This window comes from Aphelocoma coerulescens, chromosome 2 (genome assembly GCF_041296385.1).
Source record: "Aphelocoma coerulescens isolate FSJ_1873_10779 chromosome 2, UR_Acoe_1.0, whole genome shotgun sequence".
In the NCBI taxonomy this organism is placed as follows: domain Eukaryota; kingdom Metazoa; phylum Chordata; class Aves; order Passeriformes; family Corvidae; genus Aphelocoma; species Aphelocoma coerulescens.
In genome coordinates this window covers 101,209,601-101,232,720 of record NC_091015.1, presented here as the reverse complement: position 1 = coordinate 101,232,720, position 23,120 = coordinate 101,209,601, and the positions used below count along the sequence as shown (strand labels likewise).

General features: G+C 39.3%; 1 protein-coding gene across 23 annotated transcripts in view; it reads right to left on the bottom strand.

Moving 5' to 3' along the window:
- LOC138104882 (poly(rC)-binding protein 3-like) overlaps positions 1-23,120 on the bottom strand; it is a 503,757-nt gene that overhangs the window by 195,822 nt on the left and 284,815 nt on the right. For 18 of the 23 annotated variants that reach the window (XM_069004182.1, XM_069004184.1, XM_069004178.1 and 15 more), the window contains 2 exons: positions 15,956-16,055; positions 15,276-15,343 (listed from right to left, as the gene is read on the bottom strand). The exons of 4 other annotated variants lie outside the window; for them this stretch is intronic. The gene's annotated coding sequence lies outside the window, so the exon portion shown is untranslated. The remainder of the gene's footprint in view (positions 1-15,275; positions 15,344-15,955; positions 16,056-23,120) is intronic. One more of the 23 variants, XM_069004167.1, reaches the window with a different exon arrangement.

Here is a 23,120-nt window from a genome sequence, read left to right as displayed (position 1 = left end):
AGGAAGCCTGCAGAAGAGCAGTACTGTGAATAAGAATCTGGATGCTACCACAGACATAGCATGACAAAAAGGATGACAGTAAGTCTGAAGGGTAAGACGGTGTCGCTGTGCTTCGTCTGTGTAAAATGAGGCAGCCCAACTCCCAGTTTACTCGTAAGACTTGATTGAGGGGGACAGAAGGACAATATATTACTTCTGTGTTTGGCACCAGTGTCACTGTGGCTGGAACACTGTGCCTATTTCAAGCATCCAAATTTCAAGAAGGATGCTGAGCAATTGGACAAGGTTCATAACAGAGCCTAGGGAATGATTAAAGTATTAGAAGACATGCCTTCTGGTGAAATACTCCAGAAGGTTAATCTACTTAGCTCGTCAAAGAGGAGGTTAAGGGTTGGGTCTTAATCATAGTCTCACATCTAATACAAGAAGCAGAAGTTTGACAGTAGAAGAGTTTATCTTCTGCCTACTTATCAGAGGTCCAGTGGTTGAAAGCTGAATATAAATACATTCAGATTCAGAAAAGACAGAAGGCAGGTTTTTCTACTAGTGTATTTAATTTTAACCAGGAATGGTAGTTAACTACTGGGGAAAAAAAAAAAATAAAGCGTGCTACATTTTTCCAGTAATGTCAAATCAGATTGATGCCTTTCTAAAAAACTATTTTGCAATTCAAGTACAGATATTGGATACAGGTTGTGCTTTTTACTGAAAGATTTAAATAACCCAGCATAAACTTACAGAAACAATGTCATTGACATATTGGACTAAAGAGAATTGCCATGATTTCTGAATAGAAGTCCTTTAACTCAAAAGTAGTTCTGCCTAAACCTGAACTTAAAAAGGCTACTGAACACTGAATCAATAAAAGGGCATATCTAGCAGCAACTTGTAGGTAGAATTAAACATGTGAATTTAACCAACTGCAAAACACATACACAATATCCACTTCATTAAGGGCTATATTCTGAGAGACTGTTTTGCCACAATGCTCCCCAAATAATTCTCAGTTATTGATTTGCAATGTCCAAGTGGATGAACGTGGCTCTGATAAGGATGATGATAAGGATAAATGCTTCAAAGTTGAATCATTGTCCATAGCTGTCTGACAGATAAGCTTCTGAACATGTCTGACATTATTGGGAAAACACAACATAAAAATTGAACAGGTATTGCTCCGATCCTAAACTAAAACTCCTTTGTATATGCCTTCACCTTCGCCAATTGCCTGCAAGCCCAAATTTCACAAATAAAAAAAGTGTATTGTTTACATCATATTAGCTAGTAGACAACTTTTTGATAGACCAAAGAAAACATTACAGTGACCTGACAGGCCTTAATATTAACCTGGATGTATGCCAAAATCTGCCTATTTCTTCTTCAGATTGACTTTTATTATCTGCTTATCAGAACCTGAAAGTATTGACTGCAGAACTGTCCATCCCTTTTTTGTGTCAAGCTTGGAAAAATGGTTGTCAGTCAGTAGTCAGATTCATACTGTTGCCTCGACACACAAAAAGTGGATTTCATTAGAGACAGCCTAGCACTTTTCTTCATTCACTGAGTGATTTGGCTTCACAATTTGTTGCCCTGGGAAAAAAATTTAAAAATACATTACAAGTACATTATGTCTCATTTTAGCATGCATATGTTCTTGAATGCTTGCAGTATTTTCAGCATTCTCTTACAGTTAAAGGTGAGAGCAAGATTCTTTTGTCCTGTTGGCCAGGATTACCCAGCAGAAAGCTGCCATGAGCAGCAGGACAATAAGGTCACAACCCAGCACTGCCTGGGGCTGATGCCCCATTTGAGTCTCTGGAGATTTTCCAAAAGGAAAGAGAATGGACATGTTGCTCTAGGGCTCAGAAGAGGTTCATGGTGCAGGTCGGTGCCCCAGGCAAGCTTGCAGAGATGGGCATGACTGCATGCAGTGTAAACCAGCTCTACACTAGCCCATGCAATGCTTGTTGTCCAAAGCATTCAGACAGATCTAAACCAGCTGCACACCTAAAACATGTCTGTGTTCTGAAGGACAGTCCTTTTTTTTTTTATTTTCAGCATATTTTGTTTCTTTTTATGCTACTGCTGTCTATTAATTTTACCCTTTTAGAAAAGTTTAGGACTAAATCCCTTTGCTTTTCCACATACTGATAGGATAGTCTTATCAAGAGAGACATTAAAGCAGCCAGTATTTCTGAGCAATCTGCATCAATCCAGGTTAGTAAAAAAATATCCAGGTTACTATACAGCTGAGGAAATGAAACACTGATCCTAGGCAGTAGCACTAAGAGCTTTACAGATTTAGTGTTTTACGGCTGTGGAGGTGTATGTTTGTGTATTTCTAAACTGCTTAAATCAGTGGGATGCAATACTGTAAGCCTTGAGAATCAAGCTTATTTTTGAAAGTTCAGGGGACAATAACAAATGCTGACACAGATTCTCTGTATTATTCTGAGCTATATTTTTGAAAGTGCAAGGTGAATTCAGAATATTTTTACATTAGATAGACTCTCACATACTTTTTTCTTCCAGATAGGCTTGAGACAAATACTAAAATTTTCCTGCTTTGCCATATTGTGTTTTTTTTTTCCCATCAATTACTGTGGGCACAATACAGCTCCCCAGCATCATGGCAAGGTGAAAAAGGCAACTTACCAAAACTCAGTAGCCCTTTTCTGATGTTTTGTTCACAGAGGGGTGCTTACTGTGCAAAGGGTGAAGTTGCAAGGTCTGTCTAAGCAGATTTTACCAAGTTATTTTTGTGCCATTTCAGTGACCTGAACTGGTTTGCTGTAGATGGCAGAAGGTGGGTGGTGTGAGCAAGACATTAGGCTTTGAGGGGCAAGAATTGAAGCTCTGCATCTGGGCACTAACAAACCAGATCAAGTCGTACCCTGAAACTCAGCCTGGAGGAGCTTTTTTTCTGCTGTTTAAGGGAACTGAGTAATGGAGGAATCCTCCTGAACAGTTCAAGGAACACTAGAGCCAAAGCAAGGGAATACAGTCAGCTCAGAGGTTTGATGTGGTAGAGCCATAGCATAAGAATATGTTCTGGCAGATAGACAGTTAAAGAGAAATAACCATTTTATTGCAAGATTTTTTTTTTAGAGGTTTCTGTTTAGCCCTACCTAGCAATAGCAACCAGAAAATCCTGTTAAGGAACAGCAGCAGTAATGCACACAGTGACATCCTTCTGCAGAAGGAAAAATATGAGGTCAGTATGAGTTGGGGCCTAGGGATGAAAATGTGTGACTGAATGACACTGCATACATTGCTACACAGCTAAGAGACATGATCATCCAAGTTGCATAGAAGAAACAACAACACAGGTCTTACATTCTTTCCCCTCCAAGTTACACAAATACACCAATTTAACATCAAGTTGTTGATTTTTAATCATTTGTAGTGGAGGTATTACAACTAGTGCCCTCGAGCTAACACTTTGAAAACTATGATTACTAGATAATAGTCAATAAAAAGCCTACATACAAATTTTTGTGCCAGGAAGGGCAAGCTTGGTATATGAATGCCAGCATACCATATTACTTGTTAAAACCAAGGTCTCATGAATAGCATGCTCACAGGAAACCTCATTACAGAGAGTACACTAGCTACTACCTAGCAAAAAATGTATCTGAAAATACGCTGTGAAGAAGCTGAATATTGATATACTACATATAAATCTGATGGGGAAAACTGTCAAAGCTTCCAGATTCCAATAATACCTGTGTTAGCCGAGTTAATTGGAAGTCTAACCTATAACCTTTTCTGAATATTTCCTCTTCTTGCAATGATCTGTTATTTCCTTGCTTGTTAATGGAACAACAGGTAGAAATTTCTCAATTGACAGCCTGCTCTGCAGGCTGGCTTATAAACACAGAGGAGTACATTATAGCCATCCTCTTAAAGCTATCATTCTGGAGATACAATTTGCAATCTTCCTAACCAACTTGAAATAACCTCAAATATTTTGTTTTGCTATTACAAAGGCAGAAAAACATCACATCCATTTGTTGATTTTTTTTTTCTTTGAAGGAATTTTTGGATACTACAAAGACCTGTTTCAATTTTTCTAAAACTTCAATAGTATAAAAAACAAACACTTGGAGATACTGTGCCATAAGAGCTGTAAGTGAAGGGGATATAATGATATTGTGGCAGATGGAAAATACACTGGTAGAGAGTAAAAATTATTTCGTTGGGAAATTTTGTCTTTAAGGTTTCCATTCATTCCTACACAGGAATAAAAAGTAGAAAAGATCATAAAGGAAGAGTGTACAGGCTAGACAGCTGCAGTCCTTTTTTTTTTTAATGAAATTGAGCAGAGTATAAATATGCACATATATTAGCTTTAAATATATTAGTGTTTGTTTTCCCTACTTTTTTTGGCATAGAAGTTACTTTTAAAGATAAGAAACATGATGGGATGTTTTTCTTTAATTTAAAAGAAGATTTTATCTCCTTCTCAGAAACCTTACTCTATTTGGGTCTTTAAGTCACAGTAGGAGTTTTTTTTAGCTCCTCATTACATGATTCAACAGAGGTATAATGGGATCTCTGCTTCACAAGAGGAGAGGGAACATGGCACAAGAATATTCTACAAGCTCAGAGCAGCATTGTAATCCTAGTGGAGCAGGCAGATCAAGTTTCTTTGTTGGAAGTCAATTCTGATCCCAATTCTCTTATGTTTAAGGTGAAACTTGTAAAGCGAATTAAAACTGAAGCATTCCCATCTAAACTGTAAATCTTGTCATTTATCATTAGACCTAAAACTACCAATGTCTAGATCTCCAATGGCCAGGAATGATAGAAAAACTACATTACCTGTTGTGAATACTTGTTTACTATTTAAACTTTTCCTATGTTTCCCTTCCTAGCCCTAACGCTAACCCTTTCACTTTCTTAGGTTACAATATTAATATTCCTTTAATGGAGCTTGTCTATGTGAATTAAATTGTACTTGAGTTCTGAGGGATTCAGATGCACTATTATTTTATCTTTTTTTTTTTCCCTCCAGATTACTTATTTTTCCTGAGAAAAAAAGGCTTCAGCAAAAAGGTGTTGCCACTAGCTCTCAGCTGCATGAAGATGTCAGAGCAGCACTTGGAGCATCCAATTTAGATAAGCGTAAGTCCTATTTGGAAAATTTTAGAGAATGCTAGGATAAGAAGGTTATCTGCTGACCAGCTGAATGACAGTCAAGAAAATGTAAGCATCCTTCTCAAAGGATGGTTGTATCAGAGAGAGTAAATTAACAAAATGAATAAAAACCTCCTACACAGAATCATTTACAAAATTATTGTACCAGATAAGAAACAGCTAGAGTTCAGGAGTCTATCTCTTATGAAACATGATTAGATTCCTTAATCTTAGGAATGATGAATATTTACTCTTGAGCTCTTGGATGTATCTGAAGATTTACATACATTTATTCCAATAATTTAAGATTTGACAAAATACTGATACAGCTTGTAAGCCTTCCCTCGTGGAGGCACAGCTGAACTGGCAAAGCAGCCTTCTACCAGTAGAGCTGACAGTCAGTACTCCAAGTCACATAAAAGAAATCATGGAATAATTTCTTTTTCTGCTAGAATCACTGCTGCATACCAGGGCTCCTGCGGAAATTATCAACCAGAGGTCTCCTCCTCTGCTCCTTGTGTTCTTGCTGGGTGGCCCTAGAAAAACCCTGACACAGACAGGAGGTCTCAGCACAAGGGGAAATGTCTTAAACAGCTCCATGAGCAAAGACACCAGGACAATGTGGTCTCTGTGCCTGAGGCACTGGGCTGACCCACTAAGGAAGTGTGAGTTCCCATGGGATTTTCTCCCATAGTGCAAGCACTGGAGGGCCTGCACTCATCAAGGGGTATCTCTGCTGCTTGGTAAGTTATCAGGAATCTATCAAGTCTCCCATTTACAAAACAAGGATAAAAGTAAAAGGTAACTGTAATGACCAAAAGGATGGAAAAGTAACTGGCTATACCAAAACCAGACAGCAAAGAAACTGAACTCAGTGACAATACCACTGCCTTCCCCAAGGAGGGATGTAGTATCACTTGCAAATTCCTACTGCTAAGACTATCCTTTCTTACTTCTTTGATTATGGTGATTGTTGGAATGTATATATATCATATAAAACCCCCAAACCCAGTATATGACATGTAATTTACAGAGAAAAGAAAGTTGAAGGAATTACCTAACTAAAAGTTATATTCTTAGCTCTTACTCCAAACTAGGCCACTTTACCAGATAATATGATTTATTCTTAGCTCCTCTTTGAGAAGGAAACACGTGTCCAACTATGCTCCAGAGATAGTGCATTTCCTCCAGACCTCTATGGACAAAAATGATCAGTGGCTTGGTAGTTTTATGCAGTAAAAGGTCTATGCAATAAGAAAAGTGCAAGCTTGCTTTGCAAACCAGAGGCTTACTTGGAGCCTCCCTCATCTGCATCATCACTTCTGAAGAGCTCAGTTCCTTGCAAGCAGAGGAGCTTCTTCTTTCTTCTCTAAATACTATTTCCTTTTCTTCTGTTTTATAGCATTGTGGTTTTCTGCCTCCTGATTACTGATTTTGCTGTAACACTTCACAAAGTGTGAATACACATCTGTGGGCATAAGAAGTGCTAACACTGCAGTATCTACATTTTAGTAAATGTTACCTTCAATAAGCATGCTTCATTGGAGACAGCAAGAGTGTGTTTGTGTGAAACCAATCTTCTGGAAAAAAGAAATTGAGCCATCTTGATAAGATAATTTCCACCTTATATTTTACATCTGCAAAGAAGATGCCTACAGTCAAGCTAATACCCTGCACTTTCTTCAGAGTCAATAAAGAGAAATAAAAATTGGACGATATGATTTAGGTGACCAATTTTCAACACATAATTTAGAATGGATTCATGTACGTCCTACAAGTGGTTATTACTTTCTGTGAACTAAAAAGATGCTAACTGAGAAGATTGGCTATGTCAACATTTACACTGTAAACATTCATTTTGGCAATGTGAGTCCCACCTTCTCTAAAGCAGAACAGAAAAAAGGGAAAAAAGAAAAGAAAAAAGCAATTAATGAAGCAAATCTGATTGTCAGAACTATGTCTTGAAGAGCTTGAGAGTTGTTAAATTCCTTGCAGTTCTCTAGCTTTGCTGCATAACTTCATAATTTGAATCTTCCTTCCATCTACAACTGGATGCTGTTGATTTAATTTCACACTGATACTAATTAATTAACAAATCAATTTAATCAACTAAGCACAATCAGTGCAAGTCCAGCTACAAATTTGATTTGTTGATTGTACTAGTCGCTTGTAATCAGTTTTGTAAAATAAAAAATTTACAGCTTAATTGATTTTTATCCTACTGGCTTGTTAAACTCCCATAAAATGCTAAAAAGAACAAAGAGCTTCTTCCCCTAAAAAGAAACACAACCTGTAACTCTGCAAGAATATATATAAAGCAACCAAACCTTTTGCCACTTTGCTGTGCTACCAGCTTACAGTCACCTGCAGAAGATCAAGAAGTTAAAGCACTTTGAAATGATAATGAGATTCTCCCACCAGCCAGTAGGAACTCTTAGAGGATAGGTGAAATGTGATAAGAATTTGTCTCACCAAGAAAAGAAAAACACCTGTCCGAAAGACCTAGCACAGAAATCCGTCCTGTGTTTCAACTGGCAAATACGTCTGAAAATTCGAAGAAAACGGTACTGGGAAATAATTTATCCTAGAGTTGCATGCTCTCAATTTACACTATTCCACCTTACAGGAGTTGTTTTCCTTCCTGGACAGCAATTCAAGAGAAGGGGAAGATCTTAAAGGGACAACAGTGTAAGGAGGTTTTTTGTCTATGATTAACAGATTGTGGTCATCTAGTTTCATGTATCCTGAAGTACAGAAATAAGAAAAGGCCCCAAAACCAACAAACCACCCAACTTGATTCCTTAAAAAATGGGGAGAAAATTGAGCCTTCCAGAGGAGCAAGAACTGCTGCCAAAGGATACTAAGAATAAGGGAAATGAGATCTTCCATTTCCAGGATTGTTCCACCTATGTTTATGGTCCCTCAGCATCAACATATTCAAGGTGAGAGATGTAAAAATGCACTTGTGGACAGTGGTTATAGTACCAGTTTATTGATACACAGTGTCTCCATTCTGTGTGTTTTAGTGCACAGTTATCAATGGTGGTTTGTCAGCTGTGCGTGAAGAACTTCAAAATGTATTGAGGTTGTCATATGATCCAAACTGGGTGTTCAGCTGCAATTTCAACATTATTTTCTCTGCAATGGGGATAGAAATCTGTGAAATTGGTTACTTTATGAAGTGGATTAACCCTGGCTGGATGCCAGACACCCACCAAAAGCTGCTCTATTACTCCCCTCTACAAGTGGACAGTGGAGAAAAAATATAACGAAGGTTTCATGAGTTGAATAAGGACAGGGAAAGATCACTCACCAAATAGTGTCATGGGCAAAACAGGCTTGAATTTGGGATAGTAACTGAATTTATTCTTAACAGAATCAGAGTAGGATAGTAAGAAGTAAAATAAGTCTTAAAAACACCTTCCACCACTCCTCCCTCCCAGCTCTACCTCCTCCCCTGTAGTGGTGCAGGAAGACAGGGAATGGGAGTTATGGCCAGTTCATCACACATTGTTTCTCCTGCTGCTCAGGGACAGGAGCTCTTCCCCTGCTCCAGTGTTGGGTCCCTCCCACGGGAGACAATTCTCCATGAACTTCTCCAAAGTAAGTCCATCCCACAGGCAACAGCTCACAAACTGCTCCAACGCTGGTCACTTTTTCACGGGGTGCAGTCCTTCAGGTACAGCCTGCTCCAGGGTGGGACCCCCACAGGGTCACACGTCCTACCAGAGAACCTGCTGCAGCTTGGGCTCCTCAGTTCACGGGTCTGCAGGTCCCTGCCAGGATCCTGCTCCAGCAGGGCCCTCCCATGGGGTCACAGCCTCCTCTCAGGTATGCACCTGCTCTGGTGTGGGGCTCCTCCATGGGCTGCAGGTGGGTCTCTGCATCCCCTGGGTCTCCCTATGGGCTGCAGGGGCAGAGCTGCTTCACCATGATCTGCACCATGGATTTCAGGGGACTCTTGGCTCTGGCTCCTGAAGCACCTCCTCCCCCTCCTTGGTGTCTGCAGGGCTGTTCCTCTCACATGTTCTCACCCCGCTCTTCTCTGGCTGCCATTACTTCTGCACAGTAACTTTTTTTTCCCTTCTTAAATCTGTCATCACAGAGGCGTTACCACCATTTCTAAATGGCCCGGCCTTGACCAGCAGCATGTTCAGATCTGGGGCTGTGGTGGCCTGTCAACCCCGTGATTCTGAATGTTCCTCTTGTTCCCTCCCTGGCTTTGGCCACTCCCTCGGTTTCTTCCTATTTGTTTCTGTACCCCAACCCCGCCCAGGGACTGTGCCTGGGCCCCTGACAAAACCACCCCGCGCTCCGAGCACGCTGTCTCTCCACCTCTGAACATCACGAGGACAGGATGTGACTAAAGCCATCTCAAACCCTCATGAGAGACCTTTCTCTGCCTTCTTTACCACCATAGCATTGTAACGCTGCTGGCTGCCGGAGCCAGATCGCAGGGCTGTCCCAAATGGACTCTGGGATGCGACTGATGGCATGGCCCTGGGAAACCCTCGCTGAGCTCTCAGGGAGCAGCAGCCTGCTAGGCAGAGTCCAGTGGTTACAACATGGGGCTTTACAACATGGGGCTACCAGGGATTGGCTCTGCCAGACATGGAGGAAGCTTCTGGCAGCTTCTCACAAAAGCCATGCCTGTAGTTCCTCACTACCAAAACCTGGCCATAAAAACCCAGTACACCATATCACTGCTGAAAGGTAGCAGATGTTTTCCTATAACTCATCAACCAAAATAGTTATTTTATCCTCCAAAACAAGGTTCTAATACTGATAGAACCACTCCAATACCTAACTGAGCATTAACTAGAGGAATTAAATCACAAAGTGGCCAACAATAAAGTTTTACCAGTGTGCAGGTCCCACAGCTATAAACAGTAAGATAGAACTGGAGGGAAATCGTAATTTTTTCAGTTTTCATTCTTGTGAGTAAGGACATCAAAGGTAATGCCAAGTAGAGAGGTAACCTCACACACTGAAAGTGATATATAAATATGACATCACCCAAAGATCCAGCAACACTTCACAGGCTCAAATACTACTTTCCAGCAAAGCAAGGTGCAAGAGGAAATATTTCTTTTGTGCTTACTGGCGCTGTGTCTGATCTGCGCTTGCGTAGCTGACCAAGGCTCAGCTCTGAATATTTATGATATATGATCAGCATGTAAGGTATTTATACACATAATTGATGGTTGTACCTATTTAAGCAGTTGGGTCAGTGGAGCAGAATATATCAGTATGAAATTGCTGAAATGACTAGCACTGGACCTTAATGGGGTGGGAACACACTGTGTTGGTGTTAGGGAGTTTTATATCAATATAATGTTAGAGTTTTCCAAGAAAAAAATATTTTGATACAAAAAGAAAATAAATTCCACCCCCCCCCCCCCCAAAAAAAAAAGTCCTTGTGCTCAACTTAAGTAGCAACAGTAGGAAAACCCACCAGATCTTAGTGATAAGCTTTGTCTGTATTTTCTTTCTCCTAGATTTTTTTACCCTCACACAGGCCTGACTCAGGTCTTTTGAAGGATATAAAATACAACTGTGGCTACTTAATTTCTGAAGGCAATACAAGAGAAAAGAGAGAACAAGGAAATGAAAGGCTAAATCACTAGCTGGACTAAAGCAAGCTGTGGTCCCCGTGTTGTCCCAAGCACGGACACAGATAATCAGTATTTCAGAAAGAAGGAAATTACTTCTGACCTTGCACATGAGATAGTCTGGCTATCTGGTCATTACAAAACGAAGCCTATGATCCTCTCTGATCTGAGCTGATGTGGAAATTTGGCCTGTGTTGTATTAAGTTGAACATGGAAATTCAACAAGGGAGATTCCTTCTGTCCTTTTTACAGTTTATTTTAAACCTAATTTATAAAGCAGTGCCTCTAATCTGCTTGTAAACTAGTTTTAAACTGTCAGAGTTGTGCGGCTATTGAGGAAAATTGTACACATTTTAAACAACTGCCTAACTTAGTAAATACTCTAGAGATATAGCTGCATCCAAAAAAGGTATTTCATCTTTACAGGCAAATATTTTCAATTTTTATAATTCCATAAATGATTTTTAAAGAGAATTTAAATCTTAACTATGACTCCTCAGCAGCCACTGAGAGAAAGAAATGGAAAGTAACACTCTGTCCTTCAGTGCCTCAGCAGTGCCCTTGTTTTGTATTTTTACAGCACTAGCTAATGTTTCACTTTCTGGTTCCTCCTTTGTGTCATACACCTGTCTGTCTTTTGTCACTTCTGTGACAGCCATTCTGTTATTTAAACATATTTTCCCTTGCATCCAATACAATCATAAGCCTATATGCAAAGGTGAAGCTGCGTCTTCTCATTCGTACTTGAGCAGAACTCCTGCGAATTTCAGTGAGAGGATGGAATCCTGTTTGCTAAATTTCTAAGGGTAAATGCCCTCAGCAAAAAGGAGAAACATGCAAATTTCAGTGGGAACATCCTTACCAAGATCTGCCTTTGGCCACAGACAGAGACAATTCCTCTGCCAGCCTGTGAAGAGGGCTGGGGAGTGCATGGAGACATGACTTTTTTTCACTGCAGAGTTAGCTTCAGTTAATATTTGTGCTGTTGATAACTGAGGTCCCATTCATGAAAAAAACACCCACCAACAAACCAGTAACTCTCATTCAAGAATAGTTATGCTTTCAACAGGAGTTATCTTACCCAACAGTGGAAATCAGCTCAGGAAACTTATTTCCTGAGCTGATCAGCTCAGCTACTCTGCATTGCTATGGTGTTAATTTACAGGGTGGCTTTCCTCATTCAAGCCACATTAACTTGAGGGGCATTAGCTTGAGTGTATGCAATTTAAACGAATTCTTTAGTAAGGACAAGTTCTATCAAGTACCTTTTAGCATAACCTTATAACCTTTCTGCTAGTAGTTCCTTACCAAGAATTCATTTTAAAAGAAGAGCTTTGTCCCTACTCCTAATGGAGTGTTGCACTGGGAAAAGCAACCAACCATTTCCCAGGTATTTTAGCAAGCCAAACTTGCTGGTCCCTCCTAGATCAGAACAGAGTCACAACAGAACAATGTTTATTTCACTTGTTGTTCTATGTGCTTTGACCTCCAGGTTTAGTCATTTTTACCAGGAGGACCTATTATCATGAGTGCTTTTCACTAGCCAGTGTAAATCCTTGGCAGCCAGTCCCCTAAGCCTGACTGAAGCAATCAATCTGCCAGAAAATCACAACAGTATCATGTGCTATGAATATTTTATAGTTTACTTACTCTAATTGCCCAAGCACTAAGGTCATGCTGGTCACACCTGTTAGGATATTTTGTCCCCAGGAAGCTGAAAAGCAGGTCAAACCCCAGAATATTCTCATAATTTAGTTGAAGAAGTATGACTAGGACTAAGAAACAGATTAATTGATGAGCTTCTCCAGACCACAGAGCTATCAAAACAGTTTCATGACACCTGACCTCTTTTCAGCCTGCCCACACATCTGTCAGGTGCTTTGTAAACATTCTCTGGGTCTGGAGCCATGCAGTGACCATTTCATTGGTTTGTGCAGTGCGTTCTGTAGTACATGCTGAAGTGGAAGGCTGATAATTAACCTCTGCTTCAATGTGGGATGCTTTTAAGTTCAAAGTCAAGCTCCTCCCAGGAGAAACGCTAACCATAATAAAAATTTACTTTAGCAGCTTCTTTTAGGATTTTTGCATCACGGGACCTGATTTGAATACCAGCCTCTGGAACACCAGACATCTACAATACACTTATTGAAAATGTAAACGTGAAGGTTGTCCTGCACTGGATTTTCCTGTGTTCAGGTTATCTGAAGAAATACCTGTGCTATATCACAGTTCCAGATTCAACATGTTCTATGCAGCGGGCACAGTTATTTTTGTCCCTCTTTCTGGTGAGGTTGAGATAGATGCCAAATGTATGTGGAGCATGGATGTATCAGAAAGATTCTCAAGAAACCTTTAAAGAATTCTACTACAGTAGGGCATCCCCCTGAATGCAAGCAGAGGCACAGTGTATTAGGCACATTAGGGACAAGAGTGATGCTCAAGGAAGAGACAAAAAACTGTCCTGTCTAACACAGCAGGGAAATGAACTTGATTCTGGTCCTCTTTTCCTAAGACAGGCTATACAGACCTGGAAAAATGTAAATGGCTTTGTTTCAACACTGTATCTGGGCTTACTGTTTAAAGACAAGAACACCTTCACAGGTACACTCAAGTTATACCACAGTTCTAGCAAGAAGCACATGATGTCTGCAGCATGTACTGCTGTGGTAATGCAGTGGGTGCTTAGACATTCAAACAAACCCATCTTTCTGTGCAGGCCACTCTGGTATTCCACAGGCCGTGATAAGAGCTGCTGGGTGGAGGCCAGCTTTGGATGTATAGCAGTGCTCTAAGCACTAAAAGCAGTTGGGAGTCCTGTTATAAAGCTTTGGAATTTGGCATTGTGGTAAAATAAGATTATGGCCCACAGATTCCGAACAGACATGATATTCCTGCCAGAAACAGGAAACAATGACTGCGGTAGCATTCGTGTTCAAGAACAGGCAGTTCTCAGCTGTCATGCATATTGAAAATTGGCAGGAATCCCCAAAAAAGAAAGTTTGCTAATCACTTCTGTCCAGGTCTAACCATATTTAGCACAGAAAGCAGTTTACCAGATTCATTAGCATATTACATCATATGCTATCTGTCTCTCTGCACCTCAGTTTCTGTTGGGATTCATCATTAGAAATTAGAAAAAGCAGAACAGAATAAAGAAGCCATCACAATTCAATAAATCCGATGAAACAATCACTAGGGAAGTAGCCTAAAGCAGGAATGTCATGTATTAGGTCTATCACACATGGTGGTTTATGCTTTTCATGGATTTCCTGTAAAGATTTTGACTTGGCAAATTCGTGATGAAAATAAAGCTGCATATAATGTTTCTCATTTTTTGCTGATTCTTCTGCTGGTGAATGATTTTTGATATGTAATGCAGTAATACACGAAGGCTATTTCTTAGATATGTTAGTTACAGTCAGCTGCTTTTCTAGAATAAAGATGTCATCAGAAAATTCTCTACCTGATTGCCCTATGACAAGGATTCTTGTACACACACATAAAGTGAAAATATGATCCCTTTCCAAAATAAATTCATTATCATGCTTTAGCAGCTGTTGAAGTGACTTGAAAAGTTTAGTGCAAACCGGAACTTGCACTCATGTATACCCAGAATGATCTGTAAAGACACTAAGGTTATGTGTCTATCACATGTTCCCCACTGTACTGAAATAGATTTAAAATTGTTTAAGCACATTTGCATTTAAAGAGATGTGAAAGTCCTTGGCTACATACAGAATGTAGGTCATACACTTTTTCTAGGAAAATCTTTTATATATTTTTCTTTTCGGGAGGAAAAATGCCTTTGTATCACAGGATAAAGCACTGTAAGCTTGTTTTTCGTTTCAGCAACAGGAAGCCAAGTGATAGTTTTGTCTCAGTGGAGGAAGCTGCAGGCCCCATACACGACTGCATGCATAATACTCTGCTGAGATAAGACCAAGGAGGAACCATTATCAGTCAAAATCTGTGAGAAAAACTGCTGCTGATAAGGGCTGTTCATGGAAGTTCATTGCCCTGGATCTTCCAGGTCAATCTCTTGACCTGGAAATACTGGACCTGGATAAGCTGCCCCTTCTCCAGACGTACATGAGAAATGAACACCATTTCAGGGCCTTGACTATGCAAACATAGTAGTAGGCTACTTCTGCAAGAGAGTAGGTCACACCACCCAGCACAAGCCTGCATGGAGTCACTCTTCTGATATTTTTCCAGTTTTCGTTAGTAACAGCTGAAAAATGCCAGGCAATTGTCATTTCCAGTTAAATCTTTCCAGCAGCAGTAATACAAACATTTTATAGCACAGCACATCTTACTGAGAGTCTCTTTCCTGAAAAATATGTACATCAAAACGTTCTGCTATGTGCACCATCAGCTGAAGAGTCACAGCAGTGTCACCATCATGGATACTGCCTACATTCTTGTAAAGCAAGTCAGAAATTATTCAGCTTAAGCAGCTTGCCTTAGAGCTAGCAAATTAAACAAATATGTTGAAGATGCTGCTTTAGTGACAGTGTCTGTACTTACTAGATGAGCTGCAAATATGAGAGAGCACTGGTGTAATATTTTCAAGTGTGGCCAATGGAGACATCTGCCTACAAGCAACACAAATCACAACACATTTTTATTTATTTTATGACGCTACTAAGCTTCTACATTACAGCACTCAGCTTCTACATGAGACATATCTGATAACAAAGCGATTTTGCTTTTGAGATGTGCTTCATGTTTACCAAAATACTCCATCATCCTGTTGTTCTTCCATAAACAAACCCACATCTTATTGCTTCAAACCAAGTTTCTTACTTTTAAGTCAATCTTACAGTAAGCAACCATTCTATTCTTCCTCTGATTTTGCTCTGAATGGGCAAACTACCCTGAGTGTCAAAAGACCCCTGCTGTGCTTATGGCAAATGGATAGATGTACAGACAATGACTGAGCTCTCTCCTCTAATTCAATAGAGTAAATGAAGTAGATTAAGGGAGGAGTGGACTAAAACTTTTGCATATTTGGTATACAGGACTTGATTTGCTTTAAATGACAGTAAATTACATGTGGTTTCTGAGAGTTAGTACTGTACATCAAACTAAACATGACATGATAGTTATCATAAAGATTAGAGATTGTCTGCTGTGGGCACTGGGCATCTGGAAGGGATGTGAGATATTATGCTGAGGGACATGAAGAATACAAAGGCTGAACCAACCTCAGGTTTCCAGGGCTGTTGTTTCTTCCACTGGCTCTGAATACTGGGCACTGTTCAGTGGTATGGAAAGCTAGATCCTCAAGGACAGCTACTCTCTCACCTATGGTTAAAAAAAACCACATAGTACTTTCTGCTTCTGACTGCTGATTTCAGACTGAAAGCTATATATTGTTCCCTTGATGAAGTGTGCCCTTGAGTAAGATTTGAAACTTGATTTTGTGTTTGTTTAACTGGAAGCAGTGGACCACAAACACATCTGTCCTTTCCTTCAGCAAAGGAACAGCAAAACCTTCATTAATCAAATACAATAAATGTTAAACACAGACTCCATTAACTCAGAGTAAATAAGCTACATGATTACATTCAACTTGGAGGTCAAGACCAAGGGGATTTTTCAAAGTCCACTTCATAACAGGCTACCTTTCTGCTCTGCCACACCCTTTTCCCTCTCCATATAAAGCACAAAAAGAAATGGGCACTGACCAAAGAAGAACCAGGACATGAAGTCCATGAGTAATTCATCTTGATTTTGGTGAACTACCTTCTATCTAGAAGCTTGAGGGAGTAGCAGAATTCACCCTCATATGAATAAATAATTTATTCTGCACATGTGCAATGCATCCACACATTTACAGAAAAAGAATCACAAGAACATAGTAAAAACAACTGTAAGTTTTCCAAAATGTGATTACTTACAGAACTTCCTTTAATACATTTGCAAGCAAACTCATATGAAATGATATGCATATTCACAAACGCAATGAGTACATTTCTCACATTTAATTAGCATGGCAGAATTTCTGCACCGATAATCTAGCTGTGAAAATTATGTTAAAGATTTTGCAGATGATATGAAGACATTACAGTAAAAAACACCCAGCAAAAAAAGTGAACTAATTACATAATGAACCTTGAAAAATCAGGTTCTCACTTGGTACGTCACTGGTGGTATATCAGATATCTACATCAGTGGCACCCAGAAGCAGCAATCTGTTCTATAAACATTGGTGATTATACTTAATAACTAGGTCTTAATTTTACTGAACTGACTCTCTAGGATTAGGTGTCTGCAGACACCCCCAGTGCTTGGAATGATTCATTTATGTCAAACCAGGACAGGTAGTTCTCTATAGCATATATTTGTTTTTTGGAAGTGTACCTCAAACAATCCATACTGTAAATCCTCCTTGCTCTTCCTTAGCCTATAGGCATCTTTTAATGTCAATACATGCCTATATATGTCTGTATGTCCCTTATCCCAACATATGTGGGAGCAAATTATTTCCTAGTACTCAGCTGGAAACTGGGGGAATCTCTGCCCACATGAACATGCTGCACACCTGAGGTCACAAGGGCTGACCCTACCTTAGCCTGTTGTGCACACCAGCAAAAGCAGCTCTGTGGAGCAAAACAGTTGTAACTGGAGATCCCACATCTGCAGTTTTCCCAATTTGCAGCTTTTCACTTCACAGCACCCCTGGTCTGATTCCACTGACTGAATACTTGTTTTCAGCTGGAACATACTATGAAAACCTCTGGAGAAAATCTTACAGCTTTGTTTCCTCCCAAAGGAAAGCATCTCACATGTTCTGAAACAGCTCTGCACTACAAACCAAAGCTCAGTGTGTAGGGAGAGTTGCATTGAAAAGTGCCCTCCTAATTTGAGCTAAAAAGTTAATGTAGACATACCCCATCTCACCAAACCATGCTTATGCTACAGGGTGAAATTGTCTTTCCTCCATCTCACCTTTCAGGAAAGCTGAGGAGTTACAGTGCCAGGGAAATTTAAATGCAACCACTAAACTTCAGCAAATGGTAATATATGTGAATATAGCTTCAATATGAAGATGCCTCTCCTGCAAAACCTTGGACAGAAAATGATGGGCTTTTGCTGAGTGGCCTTCCACAGAGCCAAAAACCTATGCTAATCCAAGATGATGTGAGACAAGGTTTCCAAAAATGTGTGCTCTGCAAAACTGTTTACTTGCGACATACGCTCTGTGGTAAAGATTATATTTTTCTATTAGTCATGACTAATTTGAGGGTCAAGGTCAAAGAAATTCAGAACAGATCTCTGCATATGCTTCTACCTCGTTATACTAATTGCAAGCCAGCTAACACCAGGGCAAAACCTGGAGGGCCTGCTGGAAGCTTCAGCAGATACTTGGGTCTGTCAAGAAGACATGCTTCATAGGTGTAGTTAGCTTGCAGCCAGCGTGAAAAATATTGAGTGCTCTCCATGACTGTGTGTGTTTTAATTTGATTTAATAGTCTTTTAAATCTAGGAATAATTAAAAAAAATTATATATTCACACAACTGTTCACAAATACAATAATAAGACCTTCTCCATGGGAGAACAAGGAAAACTATGAAAAGAATCAATGAAAAATTTGAAATCCCTTCATGGAATTAGCACTGAAAGAGGTTTGTGACCAATTTAATGTGGCTTAAGCTGTACTGAGTAGAGCTTCAGAATGAGATTCTATGTGAATTTGAGGTGTTTTAAGTTACATAAAATGATCATGTAGGTACTTCATGGAGTATGGGGATGGGAAGGACTCAATGATCTCATTCACTTTATATTAGTGTTCCTGAATATAATGTGCTTATTGTTCAATAAATTTTCTTCAAAGAAAAAGTGTGTGCAAAAATGAACTCTCTCTACACATCAGAATGAATTCATGTTGATAGAGAACAGCAACATCATACCACACTGCCATCACAGAGCTCCAGTCCTGGCTTAGTTCTGATCCTCTAGGAAGATGTAAGAAATAGGTCTAAGAGCGAAATAACTGGGAATGAGTATGCCTCCATAAGGAGCATGTTACACTTTCCAAGGCTGTAAAAATTTCTCCCTATCCAGATCTTGTTCTGTACTTACATAAAAACATACCAGTAAAAGCGAACCATAAGACACTGAACAGAAAACCTATATCAGAAGTAAATTAGGCAAAATTCAGAGGGTGATCCAAGGAATTTCAGCATACTTGTATATATTTTTACTTCTTGCTTCTTCACTGTCTGCAGTCCCCCTTACAAAATTCTTCATTTAGATCCTAGAAAAATCCTATGTATGGTTCTCAAGGAGATTTACTAAGTGCATGCCTGAAGTTTGGGAAGGCAGAGTCACAACAATATGTTGCCTTTGAATATTTTGGCTCTTCCTGATATTGATAATAAATAGATTTGCATAAAATTTGATGCACAGGAGTCATGAACTGAAGGAAATAAGCTTGTAATAGATGCTTGTGACACAGCATTATCAGATTTTTACATCAAAAAGTCTAAATTAAGGTTAATAAGACCATGTTCCATCACATTTTCCCAGTAATTCTGGAAGAAAGTATTGCTTGTGAGACTATTTCAAGAAGTGAGAAGACTAATGATATTTTTGATCTTAAGTTTATTTCTCTCTTTGGGTGCCTTCTTTCTTTGAATGTGTTTTCTTTCACATTGATTATTGCTGTGTTAGTCAAGCTCTTTTTGATTATAGCTGCCTGTGATAGTTTCTACTGAGATGAAATTCAGCTTTTAAAATGTGCTTTACTATTTTGAAGTGTTTTCTTTCTACTTTTCTTCTTTCTAATTTCTCAGTAAAATTAGGAGCTCTTTGGAAAAGCTAAAAACTCCTTTAGGCATGCCTGTTATGCTCTTTAAAACAGCTTTAATTCCTATTTTAGAAAAGTACAGGGAAGAAACCAAAAATGGAGTGCCGTGAGTGTAATCTCACCACCGTTCAAAGTTCTTAACCCATCAATATGATCTGTAGCACAGCTCCTTCTTGAAACATTTTTGCCATTGCTCATTCTATTTAATAAAGCAGAGGGATATGTACAGAAGTGAATGTTATGCTGTGCAGCCAACATTTGTAGAAAAATTAGAGAATCTGCCAAGCCTTGATTTATTGTCCAGTGTCACAGATTGACATAATCCAGGTCTCTAAACAGAATCTACAGCAAGACATAAGCATCTATTTCAGAAATACAGCAATAACTCTCTAAAATTTACCTTCTTTTATTTCATCCCATAAAGTATAAAAGACAGGAAAAAAAAACAGTATAAAAAACGGGAAAAAGAAAACCGAGATGAGAGTGTGTTATCTAGCTAGGATTCTTTATCTAAATGCAATTTCCCCATGGACTCTCTCAGTCTTCAACCTGAGTGTTTGTGTTATTTTCAAAAATTATTATCTTTTAATGAAAAAGAGCCAAAGCACTACAGTCATGCAATGGGAAATCCCACTGTGCAGGTGTTTATAAACAAAAAGACCATTTTGGCACTGAAGGCTTTATGACTGTTCCCATTGTTCTAATTCATTGAACACTTAAACTTTATTGTGCACCTGGCTTTATAGAGCTTCTGACTCATCACTGCTCTTCTTACTTCTTGGCAACTATTTAAAGAGTAAAGTTTGACCCTTAATCACATGTGAGAAAACAAGGACCTTCAGAGTGAGTGTCTGAGAATTCTGTGTTACCAGAAGTTCAAAGACACAATCCATGAGGGCTCAGCACTGAGAAGCAGCAGGCACTGCTAGAGCTGCCTACAAAGATAAGCCCAGAGGCCCAGTCTAGGGCTGGTGGGTAGCTGCAGGAACAGCAGGCAACAGTTATGGCAAGAGAAGGAACCAAAAATGGGAAGACAGACTAAGAAAAAAGATGTGGTCAAGAAAAGGTCTGAAGACAATGCAGAGCAGAAGCAGCTGTGAAGCTACGTGACTGATCTGAGGAAAAGTGGGAAAGTAAATGATGGAAAAGCAGATGCAACATGGTCAGTGCTGAGAGGAATCAAAATCTGGTGGATGTAAGCACAGTCCATCTCAAAGGATGTAAGGATCTTGGTGATAATGGGACTATACTTAAAAGATGCATCAGATTGCTGAACCTCAAGTAATTCTGGAAAAGAATGAGGGGAAGAATGCAAAAGGACTTGTGATGTACCAATTCTGTTCTATCTATAGATCTAGCAGACCTGAGAAGTATTGAGCTGTGCCACCACAACCTCCAAAGCAGCTATCATGAGAAGAAAGAATGGAACAGAGGCCTTTGAACTCCTCAATTTTTCAGAAAAAACCCATCTGATCAAAAGCACCAAGAACTATTCCACTGCAGTCAAGGCAAATATCAATCCCGAGCTCAAAATGAGCCATTCTGCCCCATTATCAGCATCTTCTTTCCAGAGTGTAGAATAGGATTTTAAAAGGATGAACAGTTCTGCCTCCTAGAAACTTATAAGAAAGTAGTCTAAGCTATTTGTTTCCTGAAATGCTGTTTCCTGCTTATCATTTCCACTGTGTAGTTTCTCAGAGTGTTACTTTACTGTAATAAAGTTTGGAAAATCATATGCTACTGATTCTTATGGGGGAGAAGAACACACCTGAAGTAAGTATGACAAGGTCAACAAAACAATGTGCCAGGAACTGGAGATTTAACAGCAGTATAGTCATCATTTTGTAAGACAGCAAAGCTGTTCATTCTCTAAGTTAGACTTAGTGTTGAATTCAAATCCATTTTGTTCCCACAGTTTCAGAAGCCCTAGCAAGGTTTTATCAGCTACTTATAATTTGATTTACATAGAAAACATGTGATAAAGATTACTGAAAAGGTTTCTCACATTGATAACATTAGTGAAAATAATATCCAGGGAGCAAACCAGAATTTTACAATGCAGACTCACATGGATGATAGAATTTCTTTTAATGTACTTAACCAAAGTAAAGCTTGGCAGTACTCCCCTGCCAGAATAAAACTTTATTGCATGAAAGCTGCCCACGTAGCTGAATAGATGGAAATCTTTCATACTAGTTAAATAATATATGCAGCTTCATGCAGAGCAATAAAGTGACTATCATCAGAATTTCATATTGACAATGGAGAAAAAAAGAAGTAATGGGCCTCATTTATTCCTAGTATGGTTTTATTATCTACAGTAAGGTTATACCTTAAAATATAGTTTGGAGGCTTGGGTATGTCAGCTTTAGTCTAACTTCTCCTTTTCAGACTATCTGGGCTTTGATTTGATAGCCCATTGTAATTTCATGTACTCAAAAGTACTGCCTTCCAGGTCCTGAGGTCTAAGTGGTAAAGTAACATCAGGAACTATCTAGTCAGAGGGATTTTTGTATGTGGCTTTGAGTTCACGTAACAGCGTTAGCACTATGCACTCTAATAAATCAGGCAGTTCAGCTTAAGTTTATTCACATACAGCCTTCACAAAAGTTGAGTGGGGACACTCACAACTGAAGAGGCTCTGAATACAATACTCTGTGAAAAAAAATCACCCTCCTACCTTATTAAGCAAAGTGCCATACACAGTAACAGAACTGTAGCAATATAAACCTTAGTGTACTAAGTGCATACAAAAATGAAACTAGATATTTCAGCTGGTACCTGACAGACTATCAGCCATTCATGTCTTTCCAAGAAATGCTAAAAGATCTCTGAAAGGAAGAGTTTCCCACATGAAAAGTTTTTCTTCCTTTCTTATTGAGTGGTGTTTTGGTTTGATTCTTATTTTATTTTATTGCCAGAAGCCTCTCCAGCTTCGTAGAGTGTCTGTTATCCTCGGCAAGAATTCAGACAAAAGGAGCATGCCAAGACTGATGTCTGCAAGGATCATGAATACTGGAAAAATGTTCATTTCAGAATTTCCCCGTTTTCATCATGGGGAAGATGGAAGATAATCTTGAATTACTGCATGTGGTAAAGATAAAATTAGGGATCTCTGCTTCCAAGCAAGCAGTGATGGAAAAACAATCACAACATCTTGCATGCACATGGCTGGTGTCTAGCTGGCTCTAAAGGAATAGGATGTACCGCAGCCAGGATTTGCAAACACATTGGCATAAATCCCCCTTCCGATTTTTCCACCAAAAAAGACAATACAAAGTAGCATCACAAGCTCTTCTACAGTGTCTGTTATGTTAATGCTTGAATACCCCTCAATCTTTCTCTCTAAACACTTGCCATCTGTACTAACCCCATCTCAGAGGCAGTGGGATATTCCAGGAGTACACACAGTGCTGAAATAAGGTTTCTTTGGACAACAGCTGTGCTACACAGCTCCCTCTCTGAGTCTGATCACAGCTGTAAATGCATTCAAGTGGAGAAGGATGTCTTAGTTCAAGGTTTAGCTCCTCTGATGTAATCTTTGGTATAGATGGCC